At 42.7% G+C, this 23,761-nt stretch overlaps 1 pseudogene; it reads left to right on the top strand.

Annotated features, from left to right (window-relative positions):
* Positions 1-367: 367 nt before the first annotated feature.
* The window catches only part of LOC109867016 (mitochondrial inner membrane protease subunit 2-like), a 177,898-nt pseudogene continuing 154,504 nt past the window's right edge, over positions 368-23,761 (top strand).

The following is a 23,761-nucleotide window of genomic DNA, read 5'->3' on the forward strand; positions in this document are numbered from 1 at the left end:
CCCAGGAAAAGGGAGGCCTCAAAGGAGGGGGAAGCAAGACATCCCAACTGGAGACTCCCTGGGTTTGGAAAGGAAGAATCCAAAGAGCGGATGGGGAACGTGGGCGCCAGGATCAGGGTTTCCAACCTGAAGCAAAGATGAGGAATAGAGGGGTTGATACCGACACCCGGGAGTGCTACCACTGTGGCGAAATAGGGCATATCGCATGGCACTGTCCCAGGAAGGAGGAACCCATGCAGGTTGACGTTACCAATATAAACCACTGCCATGTCATTTCTGCCCATATCCAATCCCACCGCCACCCACTCACCTCAGTCAAGTACGGGTTCAAAGAAAAGAAGTAGATGCCCTTCTAGACTCCAGGAGCATGGTTTCCCTCATCATGCTATCACTATTAACACAGCTGCAGATGACTGCCGCTCCAACCAGGGACATCACCTGTGTACACGGGGACACCCAAACTTACCCAACCGCAGATGTAAAGATTAACACCACCAGAGGGCGGTTCAGAGGTAACCTAGGGTTGATTGTGAACCTGCGATATCCCGTGCTACTGGATCGCAACTGCCCATATTTTCAAGAATTGTGGAAAGGACTACAGGAGATTGCGATGCCAGTAATAGGGCATGCCAGATACGATTTACATTTTTCAGTGAAAAGAAAATGAAACCTCTACCAAAGAACTCCCTGACCTATGAAAGGAAAACTAACAAATTGGTACTTACCTGCCGACTCCTGTAGCCGACACTCAAGTTCTCCTGGGAGAAGAAGGGGAAGGACGCGACGAAGAGGCAGGAAAACCAGTAGGGATAAATGGGCCAGAAATGGTGGAAGAAGAGTAACAGGAAGCGAAGGGCGAGAGGCCTGGAAATTCTTATGCCCATGAGATGTAACACAGAATAGGGGAAGGTTTGGTACTGCTCAGCTAGAAGATCCCACACTACAGAATGCCAGACAGAATGTCAAGGTAATAGATGGTGTACCTGTAAATCCTGCTAGTGTACTCACCTTTCACCAGTCCAATGATGTCACAGTGGAGCAGCTGTTGGTTTCAACCCCGTTTTCACACATACAGGCGTCAGTACTTTTGGCCACTTCCACCGAGAACCTGCTGGAGATTACCCTTGGTATCGCCATCCCAGACCCAAGAGTTGGTTATGAAAAATAAAGATGGAGTTTCTTCCTTACCAGGACACACCCATCACATCCAACATGACATCATCACACCTCCGGGGATAAGGGTCCATCAAAAACCTTACAGAGTGTCAGAGGTGAAGAGAGCGGCAATAAAACAAGAAGTGGGGAAGATGTTGGAGCTGGATGTCATTGAAGAGTCACACAGTGGATGGTCCAGCCTCTGTCAGTTATGGGCAGTTTTGGGGTGTAGTGAACTAAATGCAGTAGCTTGGTGGTAGTTTAACTAAATTCAGATCTCGGTAGTGTTTTCAGTAGTTAATTACTTTTTTGCCATGTAGTGGTGTAGCTAACTACTGGAACTACACACAAAAATAACATGAATTATGAATGAAGTAGGCAAGAATTGTCCTTTCTTTTTTGACATCAACCTGCCTAATTCTCACTAAAACAGTTTTTGTGTGTAATAGTCTAAATAACACATTCTGTTCAAATCTGACCTCAGAGTAATCAGTTCTTGCAATTTATAGTCTATTTCAGATTTAGATATGATATATCATGAAGTAGTTTGGACGTGGTGAACTACTTTTTCAAAGCAACTTTGTGAAGCAAAATATAGCGAGGGCCAGCCAACGAGAGCGTACAGATCGCAATGGTGGGTAGAATGTGGGGCTTTGGTGACAAAACGGATTGCACTGTGATAGACTGCATCCAATTTGTTGAGTAGGGTATTGGAGGCTATTTTGTAAATGACATCGCCGAAGTCGAGGATTGGTAGGATGGTCAGTTTTACAAGGGTATGTTTGGCAGCATGAGTGAAGGATGCTTTGTTGCGAAATAGGAAGCCAATTCTAGATTTAACTTTGGATTGGAGATGTTTGATATGGGTCTGGAAGGAGAGTTTACAGTCTAACCAGACACCTAAGTATTTGTTGTTGTCCACATATTCTAAGTAAGAGCCGTCCAGAGTAGTGATGTTGGACAGGCGGGCAGGTGCAGGTAGCGATCGGTTGAAGAGCATGCATTTATTTTTACTTGTATTTAAGAGCAATTGGAGGCCACGGAAGGAAGGACATAGAAAAGTTATAGATGTGTCTGGTATCATTTTAATGTGGAGTACACAATCTTTCCTAATTCAGACATCAGTATCAACCTATCTTTCTGTCAGAGGACTCCATGACCAAAGCTTCACTTATGTCCTCCATCTGTAGAAAAACAAGTTAGAGTTGATGAGTGACACATGTATTGAAAGGGTGGGGTTATATTGTCCGTATATTCAGTTTGACTGTCTGTAAAATCTGTTAATTTAGTCAAATTCCTCTACATGCAAATGTATTTGGTGAATAAAGATGATTCTGATATTACTAAACACTTGTGATGTCCTGTCTTATTAGTAATCATCTTTCGTCCCTTCTGACGTTTTTGTCAGTGCCAGTAGACCAGCTCTAGACCTCTCATCACCGATACTGGTCATGAAAGAGCCTGACTTACAGATCCAAGCCAGCTCCTATAACAGAGAGAGAGGGAGGTGGAGCAAGACTGTCACCATACAGTCATGGAATCCAACAGTAAATACACAGTTAGACATAGCCAATCAGAGATTGTGATTCACAACTAATTCACTAGGCACATGTGCCAGCATGGCACTGACTGGTTGGCATTACTCACCCAGGCCCAGGAGTAGTCCATTGCAGCACTGTGGATATGGAGGCACCTCCTTACAACATACAAGACACAAACACACACAGCACTGATTACATTATTAATGGTGGTCCTGTCTTCAGGTCTAATGTTAGCCATGCAAATCTTCCTCTCACAACCCAAGAAGAAGCTAGTCAGATGAAATCCATATCCTGGCCATCTGCCCAAGATTGTTGAACAACTTTTATGGAAGCGCATTTTCACTCCTATTTGTCGAGCTAAATGTGTGTGCGTTGCAGCAGTGATGCCCAGGATATGGATTGCAGTAGTGATTTGACAATATATCGTATCGTTTTGACTATCACAATGTTATTTTTGCGCTAGTCAGCTGTACCCACACCAAAACCTTTTTCCTTCATAGCTTGTTCTCCATCTTGAAAATAAATAGGGAGCCAATTTGTTTTCAGCACTTTTATTTCCATGACTTCATGGGCAGTTGTTGAAAAAGTATCCAACAGTCATACTTGAGTTGAATAAAGGTACCTTAATATAAAATGACTCAAGTAAAAGTGAAAGTCACCCAGTAAAATCCTACTTGAGTTTTAAATACACTTAAGTATCAAAAGGAAAAGTATAAATCATTTCAAATTCCTTATGTTAAGCAAACCTATCTAGTTTTTTTTTTACATTTACGGATAGCCAGGGGCACACTCCAACACTCAAGACATAATTTACGAACAAAGCATTTGTGTTTAGTGAGTCTGCAAAATCAGATACAATAGGGATGACCAGGGATTTGCTCTTTAAGTGCGTGCATTAGACCATGTTCCTGTCCTGCTAAGCATTCAAAATGTAATGAGTACTTTTGGGTGTCAGGGAAAATGTATGGAGTAAAAAGTACATTATTTTCTTCAGGAATCTAGTGAAATAAAAGTAAAAGTCATCAAAAATATAAATAGTTAAGTACAGATACTCAAAAAAAATACTTTAGTACTTTAAAGTATTTTTTACTTAAAAATACTTTACACCACTGCTCATGGGTCTCACTTGTCCCTCTGCAGAAGACATATGGTGAGCAATATGTTTGGAACATAGAATCGCAATACACAGTATTGCAGTATCGAATCGCAATACACATAGAATGGTGAGAATCTCTGTAGATATTGTATCGGCAGCTAAGTATCATGATACTATTGTATTGTGAGGTTCCTGGCAATACCCTGCCCTAATATTGGGCATCATTGGCAAAGGTGGGCTTGTTAGTAATCCATACCCAACCCTCCAGGAAGTCGTGATGAACTCACAAAACTCAGTTTTTGACAAGACTGACTTTATGACCAAAATGATCCTATTTACACTTTGTAGTCAATTTTGATACTAGAATTAATGCATCTGACTCATATCGCGGTGACATAGGCCGTTTAAAACCAGATACGTTTGTTCTAACGGGCAGTTGACCATTGATTGGTTAGGGGGTTGTGTCCTTGGGCGGATCTTGTTCTGTCCGTGTCTACCTGTCTCCTGTTCTTTTCTCCTGTGTTTTGTCTGTTTGAAAAGCTTCTATCTCCCTGAGTGGAAACCCTTTTGAGGTGGGGGACCAACTGGTACCTACCCATTCAATAACATTCAGTAACAATGTTTGTCAACACTGTATTAAGGACTTTGAAATAACAATGAAACTAAGTTGAAACAACTAATATTGTTGACCATTTTCACCAGCCGTGGGCAAACAGTATTTGCGTGGAGGGTTGTTATTCTTTCAAAGCAATAGACACTGCTATGTCTCTATTTTTTGTTTTGTCAACTCTATCTATTTGAAATTTGAAATTCTCACAAATGGATGCTAGGTTTGCTGAGTTCAAGCTAATAAGCATAGCATTAGGTAAGGACATGAACCACCAATGCCTATTTGATGCACCTCCCCTCTGAAGTGGATACTTTCAAAAGTCTCAAACTCATGCTCAGTCACAACAAAGTTTTGAGTATCTGCCAGAGGAATATACTATGACTGAAGCTAGATCTATTCATGCTTTTATAAAGCTAGCCAGCTTCAGTTAGCTTCACATTCCAGCTCAGGCTTCATCAATACTACGAAGGTGGATATTGATCATGCAGCTGCCGCTAACTCAAGCAGGCTTGTAACCACATGTGCATGTCGCACATGGCTAGCCAAATGCCTAACTATTCATTGAGTTAATGCTTAACCATTAATCCATGGGTTAGTGAGTACCACATTTGAATTTCTACCAAAATAAACATGAAAGAAAAGTTATCTTGGAAATTCAGCAGGCTATGCAGTGAAATAGGTGCCATTTTATTTTATTACTATCTTTGATGTGCTTTGGCATTATCAATGCACAAGAACTTTTCCCCCACAGCTTTATCTATTAAAATCATTTACTGTGCATGAACTTTCAAATGCAACGTGGCATTACTAAATGTGTAATGTGATAATTATTTTAATGACTATTTTGAACAACAACATTTTGATTAATAAAATATATTTAATCAGTCGTCTTCCTCAAATGAAGGTGCTGATGACACAATCTTTCAGAGAGGAAGGGAATCTGATTTCATTGGTCCTTAATTAGTTTGATGTTTTTGTAAGAGATGTTTGTATATTGTGTTGTAACTGTTGTTAATCAAAATATTGAATTGGTCCTCAACTCACAGCTCTGTCATTTTCATTCAGGGAAAGGGGAGATAGCCGTGAGTTTGCCTGCCAAGGAGCAGGTTAGTTCTGAACGATTCTTTGCCATATACATTTACCTGGCTAAAGGTGAGCAACTTGCATATGACCGGTTATCCCGAGTTGTACTCAGTTGACATAAGTTACCTCGCTAACTCCTCAAACCTGCTTAGTAGTATAGGGCTCTGGTGGTTGTGTTAATTAAAGCCACTGATGCATTAGCCTGTCTTTGATCTGTCTGTGTCACTGTGTTATTTCACATGTCTGGCCGTCATGCTGTCGTCTCGGAGAACAGAGTATGAAAAATGCTTGCATGCAATATGTGCTCTCTGAGTGAAAAATGACACAAATTCCATTCTCAAATCAAATTCAATCAAATGTTATTTGTCACATGCGCTGAATAGAACAGGTATAGAGACCTTACAGTGAAATGCTTACTTACAAGCCCTTAATTAACCAACAATGCAGTTTGAAAAAATACCTAAAAAGTAAGAGATAAGAAAAAAGAATAATTAAGGAGCGGCAGTAAATAACAACAGTGGGGCTATATACAGGGGGTACCGGTTAAGAGTCAATGTGTCAATGTGCGGGGGCACCGGTGTTGAGGAAATTGAGGTAATTATGTACATGCAGGTAGGTTTATTAAAGTGGCTATGCATAGATAATAATAGAGAGTAGCAGAAGCGGTGGTGCAAATAGTCTTGGTAGCCATTTGATTAGCTGTTCAGGAGTCTTATGGCTTGGGGGTAGAAGCTGTTTAGAAGCCTCTTGGACCTAGACTTGCCGTGCAGTAGCAGAGAGAACAGTCTATGACTAGGGTGGCTGGAGTCTTGGACAATTTTTAGGGCCTTCCTCTGACACCGCCTGGTATAGAGGTCCTGGATGGCAGGCAGCTTGTCCCCGGTGATGTACTGGGCCGTACGCACTACCCTTTGTAGTGCCTTGTGGTTGGAGGCCGAGCAGTTGCCATACCAGGTTGTGATGCAACCAGTCAGATGCTCTCGATGGTGCAGCTATAGAACCTTTTGAGGATCTGAGGACCCATGCCAAATATTTTCTCCTTAGGGGGAATAGGTTTTGTCATGCCCCCTTCACGACTGTCTTGATGTGCTTTGACCATGATAGCTTGTTGGTGATGTGGAAGCAAAGGAAATTGAAGCTCTCAACCTGCTCCACTACAGCCCCGTCGATGAGATGGGGGTGTGCTCGGTCCTCCTTTTCCTGTAGTCCACAATCATCTCCTTAGTCTTGATCACGTTGAGGGAGAGGTTGTTGTCCTTGCACCACATGGTCAGGTCTCTGACCTCCTCCCTATAGGCTGTCTCATTGTTGTCAGTGATCAGGCCTACCACTGTTGTGTATCAGCAAACTTAATGATGATGTTGGAGTTGTGCCTGGCCGTGCAGTCATGAGTGAACAGGAAGTACAAGGGGGGACTGAGCATGCACCCCTGAGGGGCCCCTGTGTTGAGGATCAGCGTGGTGGATGTGTTGTTACCTATCCTTACCACCTGGGGGCGGCCCGTCAGGAAGTCTAGGATCCAGTAGCAGAGGGAGGTGTTTAGTCCCAGGGTCCTTAGGTTAGTGCTGAGCTTTGAGGGCACTATGGTGTTGAACACTAAGCTGAAGTCATTGAATATCCTTCTCACATAGGTGTTCATTTTGTCCAGGTGGGAAAGGGCAGTGTGGAGTGCAATAGAGATTGCATTATCTGTGGATCTGTTGGTGTGGTACGCAACTTGGAGTGGGCTTTGGGTTTCTGGGATAATGGTGTTGATGTGAGCCATGACCAGCCTTTCAAATCAGCAAATGGCTACAGACGTGAGTGCTATGGTTTGGTAATCATTTAGGCAGGTTACCTTAGTGTTCTTGGGCACAGGGACTATGGTGGTCTGCTTGAAACATGTTGGTATTACAGATTCAGACAGGGAAAGTTTGAACATGTCAGTGAAGACACTTGCCAGTTTGTCAGCGCATGCTCGGAGTACACGTTTGACCCAGCGGGCTTGTGAATGTTTATCTGTTTAAAGCTTTTACTCACATCGGCTGCAGAGAACGTGATCACACAGTCATCCGGACCAGCTGATGCTCTCATGCATGTTTCAGTGTTACTTGCATTGAAGCAAGCATAGAAGTTACTTAGCTCGTCTGGTAGGCTTGTGTCACTGGGCAGCTCTCGGTTGTGCTTCCCTTAGTAGTCTGTAATAGTTTGTCGGGGTGCATAGCGGGATTTCTTATAAGCTCCTTGAAAGTGGGAGCTCTACCCTTTAACTCTGTTTATTTCACTTTTATTTAACCAGGTAGGCCAGTTGAGAACAAGTTCTCATTTACAACTGCGACCTGGCCAAGATAGAACAAAGCAGTGTGACACAAACAACACAGAGTTACACATGGGATAAACAAACGTACAGTCAATAACACAATAGAAAAGTCTATATAGAGTGTGTGCAAATGTAGTAAGATTAGGGGTGTAAGGCAATAAATAGGCCATAGTGGCAAAATAATTCTGTGTGAATGTTGCCTGTCATCCATGGCTTCTGGTTGGGGTATGTAAGTACAGTCACTGTGAGGACGACGTCCTCAATGCACTTATTGATAAAGCCAATGACTGATGTGGTGTACTTCTCAATGCCATCGGAAGAATCCCGGAACATATTCCAGTCTGTGATAGCAAAACAGTCCTGTAATTTAGCATCTGCTTCATCTGACCACTTTTTTATAGGCCGAGTCACGTTTCCTTCCTGCTTAAATAAAGCAGGAATCAGGAGGATGGAGTTATGGTCAGATTTGCCAAATGGAGGTCAAGGGAGAGCTTTGTACGCGTCTCTGTGTGTTGAGTAAAGGTGGTCTAGAATTGTTTTCCCTCTGGTTGCACATTTAACATGCTGATAGAAATTCTGTAAAACTGATTTAAGTTTCCCTGTATTAAAGTCATCGGCCACCAGGATCGCCGCCTCTGGGTGAGCGTTTTCCTGTTTGCTTATGGCGGAATACAGCTCATCGAGTGCGGTTTCAGTGCCAACTTCGCTCTGTGGTGGTATGTAAACAGCTATGAAAAATACAGATGAAAACTCTTTAAGTAGATAGTGTGGTCTACAGCTTATCATGAGATACTTTACCTCAGGCGAGAAAAACTTTGAGACTTCCTTAGATATCGTGCACCAGCTGTTGTTTACATAAATGCATAGGCCCCCGCCCCGTGTCTTACCAGAGGCTGCTGTCTGTCTTGCCGATGGAGTGTATAACCCGCCAGCTGTATGCTCTTAATTTCGTCGTTCAGCCATGACTCGGTGAAACATTACAGTTTTTAATGTACCGTTGGTAGGATATACATGCTTTCTGATTCTGATCTTCTCAATACAAACTCCCTACTATCTGATTATCCATTGGTTGTTGAATGCCAAGTTCTTATAGCAGTGTTCCCATTCTGATGGTTTCTTTGATGGTGATTGGCTGAACTGTGTTCTTCTGTCCCAGGTGATGGCTCAGAAGGTGGGGCTGAGTGCAGGTATATCCTGGCATTTGTGAGCGGGTTCTTCGTGGCAGTGCCAGTCACCATCACTGTTCTGGACCGCTTCGCCTATGTAGCACGAGTGGAGGGAGCGTCAATGCAGGTGAGACTCTCTCTGTCTTTCTCTACCCCCCATCAATTCCTTCTGATCTTATTGTACTTTTTCAAAGCCCAATTCCCTTTGTAGCATAGGTAATGGAATCTTGGCATCAATCATACCGTAAAGAGAGAGAGGGAGAGGTTCTCTTTATAATGGAAAATATTGGCCTCACCTCACTTGTTTTCAACCTCTATTTTTAATGCAAGTCATACATATTCTTCATTCCTTTACACTTGTGTGTATAAGGTAGTTGTTGTGAAATTGTTAGGTTAGTTACTCGTTGGTTATTACTGCATTGTCGGAACTAGAAGCACAAGCATTTGGCTACACTCGCATTAACATCTGCTAACCATGTGTATGTGACAAATAAAATTGGATTTGATTTGAAATACTCAAACCCATGTTTCATTCCGCTGTCAAACAGAATTAATCTGTACAGGTATCAAGGTAAGGCAGTCAGGCAACTAAGACCCATTGGTTTCATGGCATTGGCTGGGTCTTGTCCTCCGTGTTCAGTGTTGGACGGCAACTTCAGCCTCTTGGGAAAGGTTGACTCGAGAATCTACACAGCGCAATAGCCTTGTAACATGGGAACTGAAGGGCCTTGTAGGAGCTCCATCACTGATGAATTTCTATGGAACAATAATTGAAATTCTTAAATAAAGAAGTTTCAGTCAAGTCAAATGAAATGTCAGTCCATAGTTCTTGTTTCCTTTGTACCATCCCTCATGACGTCCAATTACAGATAGTTAATTTGTATTTATATGTTTTTCTAAGAAAGACATTGGGAAATGTAACAACTAATAGTGAAGATGGTTATTGATCTCTCTCCTCTCATCCTATACTACTACTTAGTGAATCAATACATTCACATGCTGAATTCTGTTTCCACTGTTGGAGTTAAATTTGCGTAGGCAGAAAGTTGCTTTACTTTGCCTCTCCTCCTACAAGGCTGCTACAGTCCTCACAAAACCCCTTGTCTTGCCTTGGGTTGCCTGCAGCACAATATTTGAATTGTTGACCAGACAGTCTTATTTTATTAAACTTTCCAGTGTTATTGTTTTTCAGTTTTTATCAATTCTAGGGTGCTTTCCAGCTAGCAAGCTAGACAATACAGCATGAAATATGGTAAAATATGACTAAAAGTGAAAACGATAACGTATCCAACTGTAACAGATACATTCCGCGACTGGCAGCACTCGTAGGAATATTTATTTTCAGCAGACAGATAAGAGATATTCTGTCAATTACCCCAGCAAGCATGAAATGGCCTGTGCACATCCTGTTTAATGAATCATTCTGCCTGTGTCATGTCACCCGCCTCTTGGAGTGGGGCTTCGTCACACACTAGCTCTTCGATAAAGTGACAAACAGTTTGTGACAAACTAAGTTGCAAGAATAAATTATTTCTGGGGGGGATTTAATGGTCTATAGGCCTATACTATTATACAATAGTTGTCGTTATGGTTGTTGTAGAATCCTGTGGAGTTCCATTTCCCACTGAGAGTGAAATGGTTGATTTAGTCTTGTTTGTGGATTCACTGGTTAGACAAGAGAATTTTGTTGTGTTGTGTTTAGTAGGAAAATAATCTGGGATGTTCGGTCTGAACGTGTCCAAACTGATGTATTCTGTAACTCACTGTAGTAGTTTTGTGCATAATTCTAGAAGCATGAGTTGTTGAATAGATTATTCTTGACCTTTGCCATGCCCCTGAGTTGTGGGGTTTTAGAATCTTATGAAGCTAGTTAGCCTACAGCCATGTCTCAGGACAATTCTGACCCCTGGGCATGTATCCACAAAGCGTCTCAGAGTAGGAGTGCTGATCTGGGATCATTTTAGCCTTTAAGATCATAATGTATATGATTATCTGGACAGATCCTAGATCAGCACTCCTACTCTGAGACATTTGGTGGATATGAACCGTGATCTCAAAATCTGAACATAGAGTTGATAGACCTATTCTCAGAATGCTGAATGCTTCTTAAAATGCTTCTTGAAATGCAGAATGCTACAAGGTATGTAGATTCCATGACAGATAATATACGCACACATTAATCTGACATTTAATATGGTTGAGTAACCTTTCCACACCACTACATTTGAAAGGTAAGATGTTTTATAGACGGCTATTGTCAAGGCTCAGGAGAAGACCCAGATGCAGACAGTTTCCAAGTAACAAAAGTTTATTACAAAATCAGGGGCAGGCAGAGGTCAGTAATCCAGGGTGGTATGGCAAGGTACAGAACAACAGGCAGGCTCAGGGTCAGGGCAGACAGAATGGTCAAAACCGGGAAAGATAGAAAACAGGAACTAGAGACAGACAGGAGCACAGGAAAAAAGATGGTAGGCTTGACGAAAAACAAAACGACCTGGCAACAGACAACACGGGTATAAGTACACTGGAGATAATGGGGAAGATGGGCGACACCTGAAGGGGGGTGGAGACAAGCACAAAGACAGGTGAAACAGATCAGGGTGTGACAGCTACTGTGTTTTTGCCAACCGTATCTGTCAGTTTGAATCAGTAGACACAGAAGGACATAGGCTGAAGCCATCACAGTATGGCATGGCAGGAGGATGCCACTTCTCTTTTCTGAGAGGAATATGTGACTTTGAAAACAATATGTCACTTTGAAAACAATATGTCAATTTGAGAACGGTATGTCACTTTGAGAACCATATGACACTTTGAGAACAATGGGTCCCTTTGAGAACAATAGGTCCCTTTGAGAACAATATGTTTTCGAGAACAATAGGTCCCTTTGAGAACAATATGTTTTTGAGAACAATAGGTCCCTTTGAGAACGGTGTCATAACGTTGGCCTCTTTGGGTATAGCAAGCCCCATCCCCCTCTCCCCTCTCCCCGCCTCCCCCTTTCCTCCTTCAACTAGGCTGCTGTGGTCAGAGAGACGTCGTAAATTCCTGAGGATCTCCTCATGGACACACAGTATAAGAGGCAGAGTACATTTTCATAGAGGACAAAGGATACCTTCCAACTCACAGAACTTGAGGTAAGAACAAATTTCATGTTCCGGAGAAAGTATAAAAGATCGGTGAAGAATCCAGCTACGAACTGGTCCGTTTGTCACAACTTGGGGAAGCTCATGGGAGACGGTGTGGCCACATTACCATAACACTGTTTATATAATAGCCTCAGATATGAGGTTTACATCTAATTGTTGTATAAGATGAATGAGTGAGTATGATACTGTTTGTATAATTCTGTGATATGATTTTGGACTGTTTAATGAAGAAGAATACAATTCCCTTTTGATTTGAACTAAATCAGAGGACCGCCCCTGAGCCCAGTTAGGGTTAGGCCTCCTGGGACAGCCCTTTTTCGGCCCTTCCGAATAAAACCCAGACTCGGGAATTCGATCAGCAGACCGAGCTTACCTCAATTACGAGATGGCAGACCATGTTTTTCTCCATTATGAGAGGACAAAGGTTGTAATCCATTGCTGAATCTTTTAACCATACGGTTAAACTCTTAGACTATTGACACCGACAGAATAAGAACAAGTCTTTGATATTAATTACTAGTCTGCAGCTAGGAATTCAGTATCATTGCACGCGAAGAACTATCCATTCTATATCCATTCTATAACGAAACTAATGAATGTCACTCTGAACTATCCCCTCTAACCTCAACCGAGAGAGAGAGATTTTTTATTTTATTTTACTAGGCAAGTCAGTTAAGAACAAATTCTTATTTTCAATGACAGCCTAGGAACAGTGGGTTAACTGCCTGTTCAGGGGCAGAACAACAGATTTGTACCTTGTCAGCTCGGGGATTTGAACTTGCAACCTTCCGGTTACTAGTCCAACGCTCTAACCACTAGGCTACCCTGCCGCCCCAGATGGACAATTCTACAAAAGAAACAAACATTTCACCAGCGATCAAGACGACACACTGAGCGTAAATATATATATATTGATTGCAATTGTTCCCGAATGTGTAAAGGATTAGCATTTCAATTGTTATAACTATCACTCTGTAGTGACTACTTAGTCGACCCCCACTTCTCCTTTTGTCTAGCAAGCCGCCATGCCGGTTTAGCCCACTAGGGCACATTCTCATTTCATGTAACCACATTTACCTTGTTTGTTTGTTTATGCATTTCTGTGAATTACTTAGTTAGTAATAAATAAATTATTTAAGACAATTGATGTATTGATGACTTATAGTGAAGACTGGGATCGTGCAGATAACCAACAATTTACGACGTTTGGAATGAGACTAAGGTGAGGTAAAGTAAATAATTCATTAATTAGAAGACTAATTTGATCAGATAAAATATCTGAAACGTTATTTTAGGAAATGATAACTTTGTAATCTGAATATTCTTCCTTGGTGCCCTGACTTCCTAGTAATTACGGTTACATGATTAATCAGTCTAATCGCGTAATACTAATTACAGAGAATCTTTGATAAAAACTATAAGTCTTCAGTTAATGATAGTAAAGACACGACACCGGTATGTCACGTTGAGAACAGTATGTCACTTTGAGAACGGTATGTCACGTTGAGAACGGTATGTCACGTTGAGAACGGTATGTCCCTTTGAGAACGGTATGTCACTTTGAGAACGGTATGTCACTTTGAGAACGGTATGTAACTTTGAGAACAATAAGTCCCTTTGAGAACGGTATGTCACTTTGAGAACAGTATGTCACTTTGAGAACAGTATGTCACTTTGAGAACAGTATGTCACTTTGAGAACGGTATGTCACTTTGAGAACAGTATGTCACGTTGAGAACGATATGTCACTTTGAGAACAATAGGTCCCTGAGGTATTCAGGTGTTATGTGTTCAGTCAGTCAGTCAGTCCGGACTGTGGCGGACTGCAATAGCATCGAATAGTCCCCGTGATATGCAACTGTTCAGGGAAGTCCGGAACCAATACACGCAGTCAGTCAGGAAAGCTAAGGCCAGCTTCTTCAGGCAGAAGTTTGCATCCTGTAGCTCCAACTCCAAAAAGTTCTGGGACACTGTGAAGTCCATGGAGAACAAGAGCACCTCCTCCCAGCTGCCCACTGCACTGAGGCTAGGTAACACGGTCACCACTGATAAATCCATGATTATCGAAAACATCAATAAGCATTTCTCAACGGCTGGCCATGCCTTCCGCCTGGCTACTTCAACCTCGGCCAACAGCTCCGCCCCCCCCGCAGCTCGTCGCCCAAGCCTCTCCAGGTTCTCCTTTACCCAAATCCAGATAGCAGATGTTCTGAAAGAGCTGCAAAACCTGGACCCGTACAAATCAGCTGGGCTTGACAATCTGGACCCTCTATTTCTGAAACTATCTGCCACCATTGTCGCAACCCCTATTACCAGCCTGTTCAACCTCTCTTTCATATCGTCTGAGATCCCCAAGGATTGGAAAGCTGCCGCAGTCATCCCCCTCTTCAAAGGGGGAGACACCCTGGATCCAAACTGCTACAGACCTATATCCATCCTGCCCTGTCTATCTAAGGTCTTCAAAAGCCAAGTCAACAAACAGGTCACTGACCATCTCGAATCCAACCGTACCTACTCCGCTGCGCAATCTGGTTTCCGAGCCGGTCATGGGTGCACCTCAGCCACACTCAAGGTACTAAACGATATCATAACCGCCATCGATAAAAGACAGTACTGTGCAGCCGTCTTCATCGACCTTGCCAAGGCTTTCGACTCTGTCAATCACCATATTCTTATCGGCAGACTCAGTAGCCTCGGTTTTTCGGATGACTGCCTTGCCTGGTTCACCAATTACCTTGCAGACAGAGTTCAGTGTGTCAAATCGGAGGGCATGCTGTCCGGTCCTCTGGCAGTCTCTATGGGGGTGCCACAGGGTTCAATTCTCGGGCCGACTCTTTTCTCTGTGTATATCAATGATGTTGCTCTTGCTGCGGGCGACTCCCTGATCCACCTCTACGCAGACGACACCATTCTATATACTTTCGGCCCGTCATTGGACACTGTGCTATCTAACCTCCAAACAAGCTTCAATGCCATACAACACTCCTTCCGTGGCCTCCAACTGCTCTTAAACGCTAGTAAAACCAAATGCATGCTTTTCAACCGGTCGCTGCCTGCACCCACATGCCCGACTAGCATCACCACCCTGGATGGTTCCGACCTAGAATATGTGGACGTCTATAAGTACCTCGGTGTCTGGCTAGACTGCAAACTCTCCTTCCAGACTCATATCAAACATCTCCAATCGAAAATCAAATCAAGAGTCGGCTTTCTAGTCCGCAACAAAGCCTCCTTCACTCACGCCGCCAAGCTTACCCTAGTAAAACTGACTATCCTACCGATCCTCGACTTCGGCGATGTCATCTACAAAATGGCTTCCAAAACTCTACTCAGCAAACTGGATGCAGTCTATCACAGTGCCATCCGTTTTGTCACTAAAGCACCTTATACCACCCACCACTGCGACTTGTATGCGCTAGTCGGCTGGTCCTCGCTACATATTCGTCGCCAGACCCACTGGCTCCAGGTCATCTACAAGTCCATGCTAGGTAAAGCTCCGCCTTATCTCAGCTCACTGGTCACGATGGCAAAACCCATCCGTAGCATGCGCTCCAGCAGGTGTATCTCACTGATCATCCCTAAAGCCAACACCTCATTTGGCCGCCTTTCGTTCCAGTACTCTGCTGCCTGTGACTGGAACGAATTGCAAAAATCGCTGAAGTTGGAGACTTTTATCTCCCTCACCAACTTCAAACATCAGCTATCTGAGCAGCTAACCGATCACTGCAGCTGTACATAGTCTATTGGTAAATAGCCCACCCTTTTTCACCTACCTCATCCCCATACTGTTTTTATTTATTTACTTTTCTGCTCTTTTGCACACCAATATCTCTACCTGTACATGACCATCTGATCATTCATCACTCCAGTGTTAATCTGCAAAATTTTAATTATTTGCCTACCTCATGCCTTTTGCACACATTGTATATAGACTCCCCCTTTGTTTTCTACTGTGTTATTGACTTGTTAATTGTTTACTCCATGTGTAACTCTTTGTTGTCTGCTCACACTGCTATGCTTTATCTTGGCCAGGTCGCAGTTGCAAATGAGAACTTGTTCTCAACTAGCCTACCTGGTTAAATAAAGGTCAAATAAAAAATAAAATAAAATAAAAGTCCCATGTTTGTCCCTTCCTTGACCTTAGCTGCTGTATTTCTGTTCAGGAGGACACTAATGACAATGCTGCTGTACTTCTCCCGATCCTCAAATTTTTGTCTATGACTCACCTTATTTGTGTGGGTACATGTGTGTGTGTCTCCTCAGCCCACTATGTGTCCTGAGGGGAATGTGACAGGTTCTGACATGATGCTGCTGAACCGCTGGAGTGTGAGGAACTACCAAGTACGACGAGATGACATTGTGTCAGTCCTGCAAGTAACTACAATTTATCCACGTTTACACTGTTGTTTATTTGCTGTCAAACAAACTGGGACCTTGTTTGTTGCTAAAATCAAGTGGATTTCACCTGTGGTACCAATGATGTACTGTACTTGTCATATGTGTGTACATGAATAATGACAAGATTGTTGTATTTCGCCCCAAGCCTTGGCCTGTACATCATCCATCCTTACTGTACTGCATGTTGACATGGAAACAACATGTTTCTGTCCGTTCGATATCTGTGTTTCATCTTCTTTTTTTATCCTGATATATCCAGCTGACCTTTTGAGTCACTGACGACTCTACCTAGCAAGGCTGATATAATTAGTGCTTCTCTCCAAGCCTCCAGACTCCAGCCATGATACAATAGACCAGTGGTTCCCAGCTCCGGTCTTTCAGTACCCGCAACAGTATAATTTTTTGTTGTGGCCCTGGACAAGCACACCTGATTATACTTGTCAACTAATCATCAAGCCCTTGACAAGTTGAATCAGGTGTTTTTCTCCAGGGATACAACAAACATTTGTGCTGTTGGAAATACTTGAGGACTGGAGTTGGGAAACACTGCAATACACCACGTGATCCATAGAGTGAAGGGCAGGCTGTCCAGTTGAGTTTCATCCTCTCTAAACTATTCTCCTAATCCTCATCCACGTCAGTAGATGACGTGTACCACCTTACTTCCCTGCAATCACTCCTCCACTCCCCTGCCACGCTGAGGAGCACGCAGAGCTGGTCTGCTAACCCCTCTTTACCTCTCTCTCTCTCTTTCTTTCTCTACCTATCACATGCTCTCTCCCTCTTTCTCTCTCTGTGTGTGTGTGGAGTAGGCATCTGCCCACGGCTGGCTGAACAGTGACGATCTGCTCCCCTGTGCCGTTGTTAAAGTAGAGAGCCTGTTGACACTGTTGGTTCCACAGCCGAGACTGGAGAGGGAGGGGGGAGAGAGAGGATTACCAAGGCTCCAATTAGAGTGCCACGTCCCACGTCAAGGGTCCCTGCTTTCAGACACACTCTTTGTTCTGAAGCACCGTGGGAAGCCAAATGTGGCCCTGGCTGCTAATGAAAAAGTCTGCGTCACAAATGGCACTCTATTTCCTATATAGTGCTCTACTTTGACAAGGGCCCATAGGGATGTAAGGAAATAGGGTGTTATTTGAGAATCAGCCAAAATCTCCCCTGAAAAAAGTATCCTCTCGCACTCTCTCCTCATAGACTCAAGTCCCTGGGCGCACTAATCCCAGCCTACTTATGTTTTTGTTATTGCGATGGCTTCTGAGATTTCTTCTGAGACACCCCTTCTAGCTCCGTGACTCTACTGTAGCTACGATATTGAGGAAAATGTTACTTTTTATGCCTGTGATATGTGCTGGTCCCACTTAGTTATTTTAAGATGAATGCACTAACTGTAAGTCGCTCTGGATAAGAGCGTCTATTAATTAATTAATTTTTTATTTTCACCTTTATTTAACCAGGTAGGCTAGTTGAGAACAAGTTCTCATTTACAACTGCAACCATCATTGATATATACAGAGAAAAGTGTCAGAGAATTTAACCCTGTGGCACCCCCATAGAATCTGCCAGAGGTCCAGGACAGGACCTTCAATTTGACACACTAAACTCTATCTGAGAAGTAGTTGGTGAACCAGGCGAGGCAGTCATTTGAGAAACAAAGGCTATTGAGTCTGCCGATAAGAATGCGGTGATTGACAGAGTCGAAAGCCTTGGCCAGGTCGATGAAGACAGCTGCACAGTAGTCTTTTGGTGGTGGTTATGATATTGTTTAGGACCTTGAGCATGGCTGAGGTGCACCCATGAACCAGCTCGGAAAGCAGATTGCATAGTGGAGAAGGTACGGTGGGATTCGAAATGGTCAGTGATCTGTTAACTTGGCTTTCGAAGATTTTAGAAAGGCAGGGCAGGATGGATATAGGTCTATAACAGTTGGGGTCTAGAGTGTCTCCCCCTTTGAAGAGGGGGATGACAGCAGCAGCTTTCCAATTTTTGGGGATCTCAGACGACACGAAAGAGAGGTTGAATAGGCTAGTAATAGGGGTTGCAACAATTTTGCCATTTTAGAAAGAGAGGGTCCAGATTGTCTAGCCCAGCTGATTTGTAGGGATCCAGATTTTGCAGCTCTTTCAGAACATCAGCTGTCTGGATTTGGGTGAAGGAAAATTATGGAGGGGGCTTGGGAAAGTTTCTGAGGGGGGTGCAGAGCTGTTGGCCGGGGCAGAAAGAAAAATGCTTATTGAAATTATCGATTATCGTAGATTTATTGGTGGTGACTAAAATGTAAAACGTAAATGTTTGATGCATTTGTGTTGTGTTACTTTGATGGTATTCAGGTTTGATGTGGAAGAGCAAGGGGTCATGAATAGGCAGTTATAGTTTGATTTATTCACATTAAAGAAGACAAGTGAAAAACAAAAGTGTGCACATAAAAAAAACATGACAAAAACACTGTGCAGGTGAGGGTGGAAACCCAAGAGGGCTTACAGTTGAAGTGGGAAGTTTACATACACTTAGGTTGGAGTCATTAAAACTCATTTAAATTCATTTTTCAACCACTCCACAAATTTCTTGTGAACAAACTATAGTTTTGTTAAGTCTATCAGGACATCTACGTTGTGCATGACACAAGTCATTTTTCCAACAATTGTTTACAGACAGATTATTTCACTGTATCACAATTCCAGTGGGTAAGAAGTTTACATACACTAAGATGACTGTGCCTTTAAACAGCTTGGAACATTCCAGAAAATGATGTCATGGCTTTAGAAGCTTCTGGCCAATTGACATAATCATAAGAAATCAGCCAATTGGAGACAGCAAATGAGCCAATTTCATCCTTGGGAGCAATTTCCGAATTGCGTGAAGGTACCACGTTCATCTGTACAAACAATAGTACGCAAGTATAAACACCATGGGACCACGCAGCCATCATACAGCTCAAGAAGGAGACACGTTCTTTCTTCTAGAGATGAACGTACTTGGGTGCGAAAAGTTCAAATCAATCCCAGAGCAACAGCAAAGGACCTTGTGAAGATGGAGGAAACAGGTACAAAAGTATCTATATCCACAGTAAAACGAGTCCTTATTGACATAACCTGATAGGGTGCTCAGCAAGGAAGAAGCCACTGCTCCAAAACAGTTTGCAACTGCACATGGTGTCAAATATCATACTTTTTGGAGAAATGTCCTCTTGTCTGATGAAACAAAAATAGAACTGTTTGGTCATAGTGACCATCGTTATGTTTGGAGGAAAAAGGGTGATGTTTGCAAGCCGAAGAACACCATCCCAACCGTGAAGCATGGGGGTGGCAGCATCATGTTGTGGGGGTGTTTTGCTGCAGGAGGGACTGGTGCACTTCACAAAATAGATGGCATCATGAGGAAGGGAAATTATGTGTATATACAGTGCCTTGCGAAAGTATTCGGCGCCCTTGAACTTTGCGACCTTTTGCCACATTTCAGGCTTCAAACATAAATATATAAAACTGTATTTTTTTGTGAAGAATCAACAACAAGTGGGACACAATCATGATGTGGAACGACATTTATTGGATATTTCAAACTTTTTTAACAAATCAAAAACTGAAAAATTGGGCGTGCAAAATTATTCAGCCCCTTTACTTTCAGTGCAGCAAACTCTCTCCAGAAGTTCAGTGAGGATCTCTGAATGATCCAATGTTGACCTAAATGACTAATGATGATAAATACAATCCACCTGTGCGTAATCAAGTCTCCGTATAAATGCACCTGCACTGTGATAGTCTCAGAGGTCCGTTAAAAGCGCAGAGAGCATCATGAAGAACAAGGAACACACCAGGCAGGTCCGAGATACTGTTGTGAAGAAGTTTAAAGCCGGATTTGGATACAAAAAGATTTCCCAAGCTTTAAAGATCCCAAGGAGCACTGTGCAAGCGATAATATTGAAATTGAAGGAGTATCAGACCACTGCAAATCTACCAAGACCTGGCCGTCCCTCTAAACTTTCAGCTCATACAAGGAGAAGACTGATCAGAGATGCAGCCAAGAGGCCCATGATCACTCTGGATGAACTGCAGAGATCTACAGCTGAGGTGGGAGACTCTGTCCATAGGACAGCAATCAGTCGTATATTGCACAAATCTGGCCTTATGCAAGAGTGGCAAGAAGAAAGCCATTTCTTAAAGATATCCATAAAAAGTGTAGTTTAAAGTTTGCCACAAGCCACCTGGGAGACACACCAAACATGTGGAAGAAGGTGCTCTGGTCAGATGAAACCAAAATTGAACTTTTTGGCAACAATGCAAAACGTTATGTTTGGCGTAAAAGCAACACAGCTCATCACCCTGAACACACCATCCCCACTGTCAAACATGGTGGTGGCAGCATCATGGTTTGGGCCTGCTTTTCTTCAGCAGGGACAGGGAAGATGGTTCAAATTGATGGGAAGATGGATGGAACCAAATACAGGACCATTCTGGAAGAAAACCTGATGGAGTCTGCAAAAGACCTGAGACTGGGACGGAGATTTGTCTTCCAACAAGACAATGATCCAAAACATAAAGCAAAATCTACAATGGAATGGTTCAAAAATAAACATATCCAGGTGTTAGAATGGCCAAGTCAAAGTCCAGACCTGAATCCAATCGAGAATCTGTGGAAAGAACTGAAAACTGCTGTTCACAAATGCTCTCCATCCAACCTCACTGAGCTCAAACTGTTTTGCAAGGAGGAATGGGAAAAAATGTCAGTCTCTCGATGTGCAAAACTGATAGAGACATACCCCAAGCGACTTACAGCTGTAATCGCAGCAAAAGGTGGCGCTACAAAGTATTAACTTAAGGGGGCTGAATAATTTTGCACGCCCAATTTTTCAGTTTTTGATTTGTTAAAAAAGTTTGAAATATCCAATAAATGTCGTTCCACTTCATGATTGTGTCCCACTTGTTGATTCTTCACAAAAAAAATACAGTTTTATATCTTTATGTTTGAAGCCTGAAATGTGGCAAAAGTTCGCAAAGTTCAAGGGGGCCGAATACTTTCGCAAGGCACTGTATTGAAGCAACATCTCAAGACATTAGTCAAGAAGTTAAAGCTTGGTCGCAAATGTGTCTTCCAAATGGACAATGACCCCAAGCATACTTCCAACGTTGTGGCAAAATGGCTTAAGGACAACAAAATCAAGGCATTGGAGTGGCCCTCACAAAGCCCTGATTTCAATCCTAGATAAAAATTTGTGGGCAGAACTGAAAAGCGTGTGCGAGCAAGGAGGCCTAGAAACCTGACTCAGTTACACCAGCTCTGTCAGGAGGAATGGGCCAAAATTCACCCAACTTATTGTGGGAAGCTTGTGGAAGGCTACCTGAAATGTTGGACCCAAGTTAAACAATTTAAAGGCAATGCTACCAAATACTAATTGAGTGTATGTAAACTTCTGACCCACTGGGAATGTGATGAAAGAAATAAAAGCTGAAGTAAATAGTTCTCTACTATTATTCTGACATTTCACATTCTTAAAATAAAATGGTGATCCTAACTGACCATAGACAGGGAATTTTTACTGGAATTAAATGTCAGGAATTGTGAAAAACTGAGTTTAAATGTCAGAATGTTAAAACTTCTGACTTCAACTGTATATAAAAACCACACCTAAAAGACACAGTTAAGGAATATGTAACTGCTTGGTGTATTTTCTGTTTTCATCAGCTTAACTGGGTTTGACAACCCCTGTCTCCGTTGGTACAGAAATGTTTAATTTATTTTGGTTCTACATTATTATTCTAATTCAGCATGAATGTCCACATATCACCCATTAATGCATTTCTCCCTTAGAAAATAGGTATTCTGTCCTCAATGGGGCTACCTGGTTAAATAAAGGTTACATATAATAAATAATAAATTGCTGTGGGGTTTGATGTGTTGTGCCGTGCCCTGTGGGTTGAGTGGGCTCAGACAGACAGCGGCAGGCAGGCAGGAAAGCAGGCAGGATAAATCCCTCTTTCATAATTACCCCAAGATGGCAGCCTCTCCCTTCCTTTCCCTGCAGGGGACGTGTTGTTCAGCCATTACAGAGCTCTACATTGAGAGCATTTTACTTGCATATGAGCCTACATTTTTCAACTGAGGCGCACACGTGCTCCTTGTAAGAAAGGTCAGCGTAGAGCCTTGCATTATGAGGCACTATTCCTGGCAGAGTGGAGAGAGGGAGTGAAGAAGATTGAGGGAGGTGGGCAGGGAGGGAGAAAGAGGGAAGAAGACAGGGAGCAGGAAAGGGGGAGTGTAGGAAGGAGAGAGAGAGCTAGCACAGAATGCTAATCTAACATAATCTGACATTGGGTTTAGCCTGAGAGCACTGTTTGAATCTTATATGGAAAATGATTTAAACAGCATTGACCGCGGTAACATTGTTACTAAGTGATACGGCAGTGTCTTATGGCAATGTAGTCACACACACCATAGAAATATAATTATAGACTCATTGACTAGAATGAGAATAACCATTCTAGTAATTATATTTCTGTGGTACACACACTCAGCATGCAGTAGTATATTATGGTAATAAAGGAGCTGTGTGTATTTGTGTCTGTTCACAAACAATCTATCTCTGGTATTGAGATGATCCCTGCATTAGATCACCCATGTACATCATATTAATACATATGATTTATATAGCACTTTCCTAATACACAAATGCACTTCATATCATCATATCCTAACCTTATTTTATTATTTTAAGATTTGCATATCCACCAATTAACCTACATGCTTTTGAGAATGATTAAAAATGGCAACATGTGTCACGTTCTGACCTTAGTTCCTGTGTTTTTGTCTTTGTTTTAGTATGGTCAGGGCGTGAGTTGGGGTGGGCAGTCTGTTTGTTTTTCTATGTTGGTTTCTGTGTTCGGCCGAGTATGGTTCTCAATCAGAGGCAGGTGGCGTTAGTCGTCTCTGATTGAGAATCATACTTAGGTAGCCTGGGTTTCACTTTTGGTTTGTGGGTGTTTGTTTCCGTGTGAGTGTTTGTTTCCATGTGAGTGTTTGGGCCACACGGTACTGTTTAGTTTTGTTCACATTGTTTTTGTTCCAGTGTTCAGTTTGTTTATTAAGAAGACATGAACACTTACCACGCTGCAACTTGGTCCTCCTCTCTATCTCAAGACAACAACCGTTACAGAAACACCCACCAAAAAAGGACCAAGCAGCGTGGTATCGGGCAGCAGCGATCTCAGGACTCCTGGACATGGGAGGACGTTTTGGACGGCAAGGGTTGCTACACATGGGAGGAGATCCT

Source organism: Oncorhynchus kisutch, linkage group LG22 (assembly GCF_002021735.2).
Source record: "Oncorhynchus kisutch isolate 150728-3 linkage group LG22, Okis_V2, whole genome shotgun sequence".
NCBI classification, from domain to species: domain Eukaryota; kingdom Metazoa; phylum Chordata; class Actinopteri; order Salmoniformes; family Salmonidae; genus Oncorhynchus; species Oncorhynchus kisutch.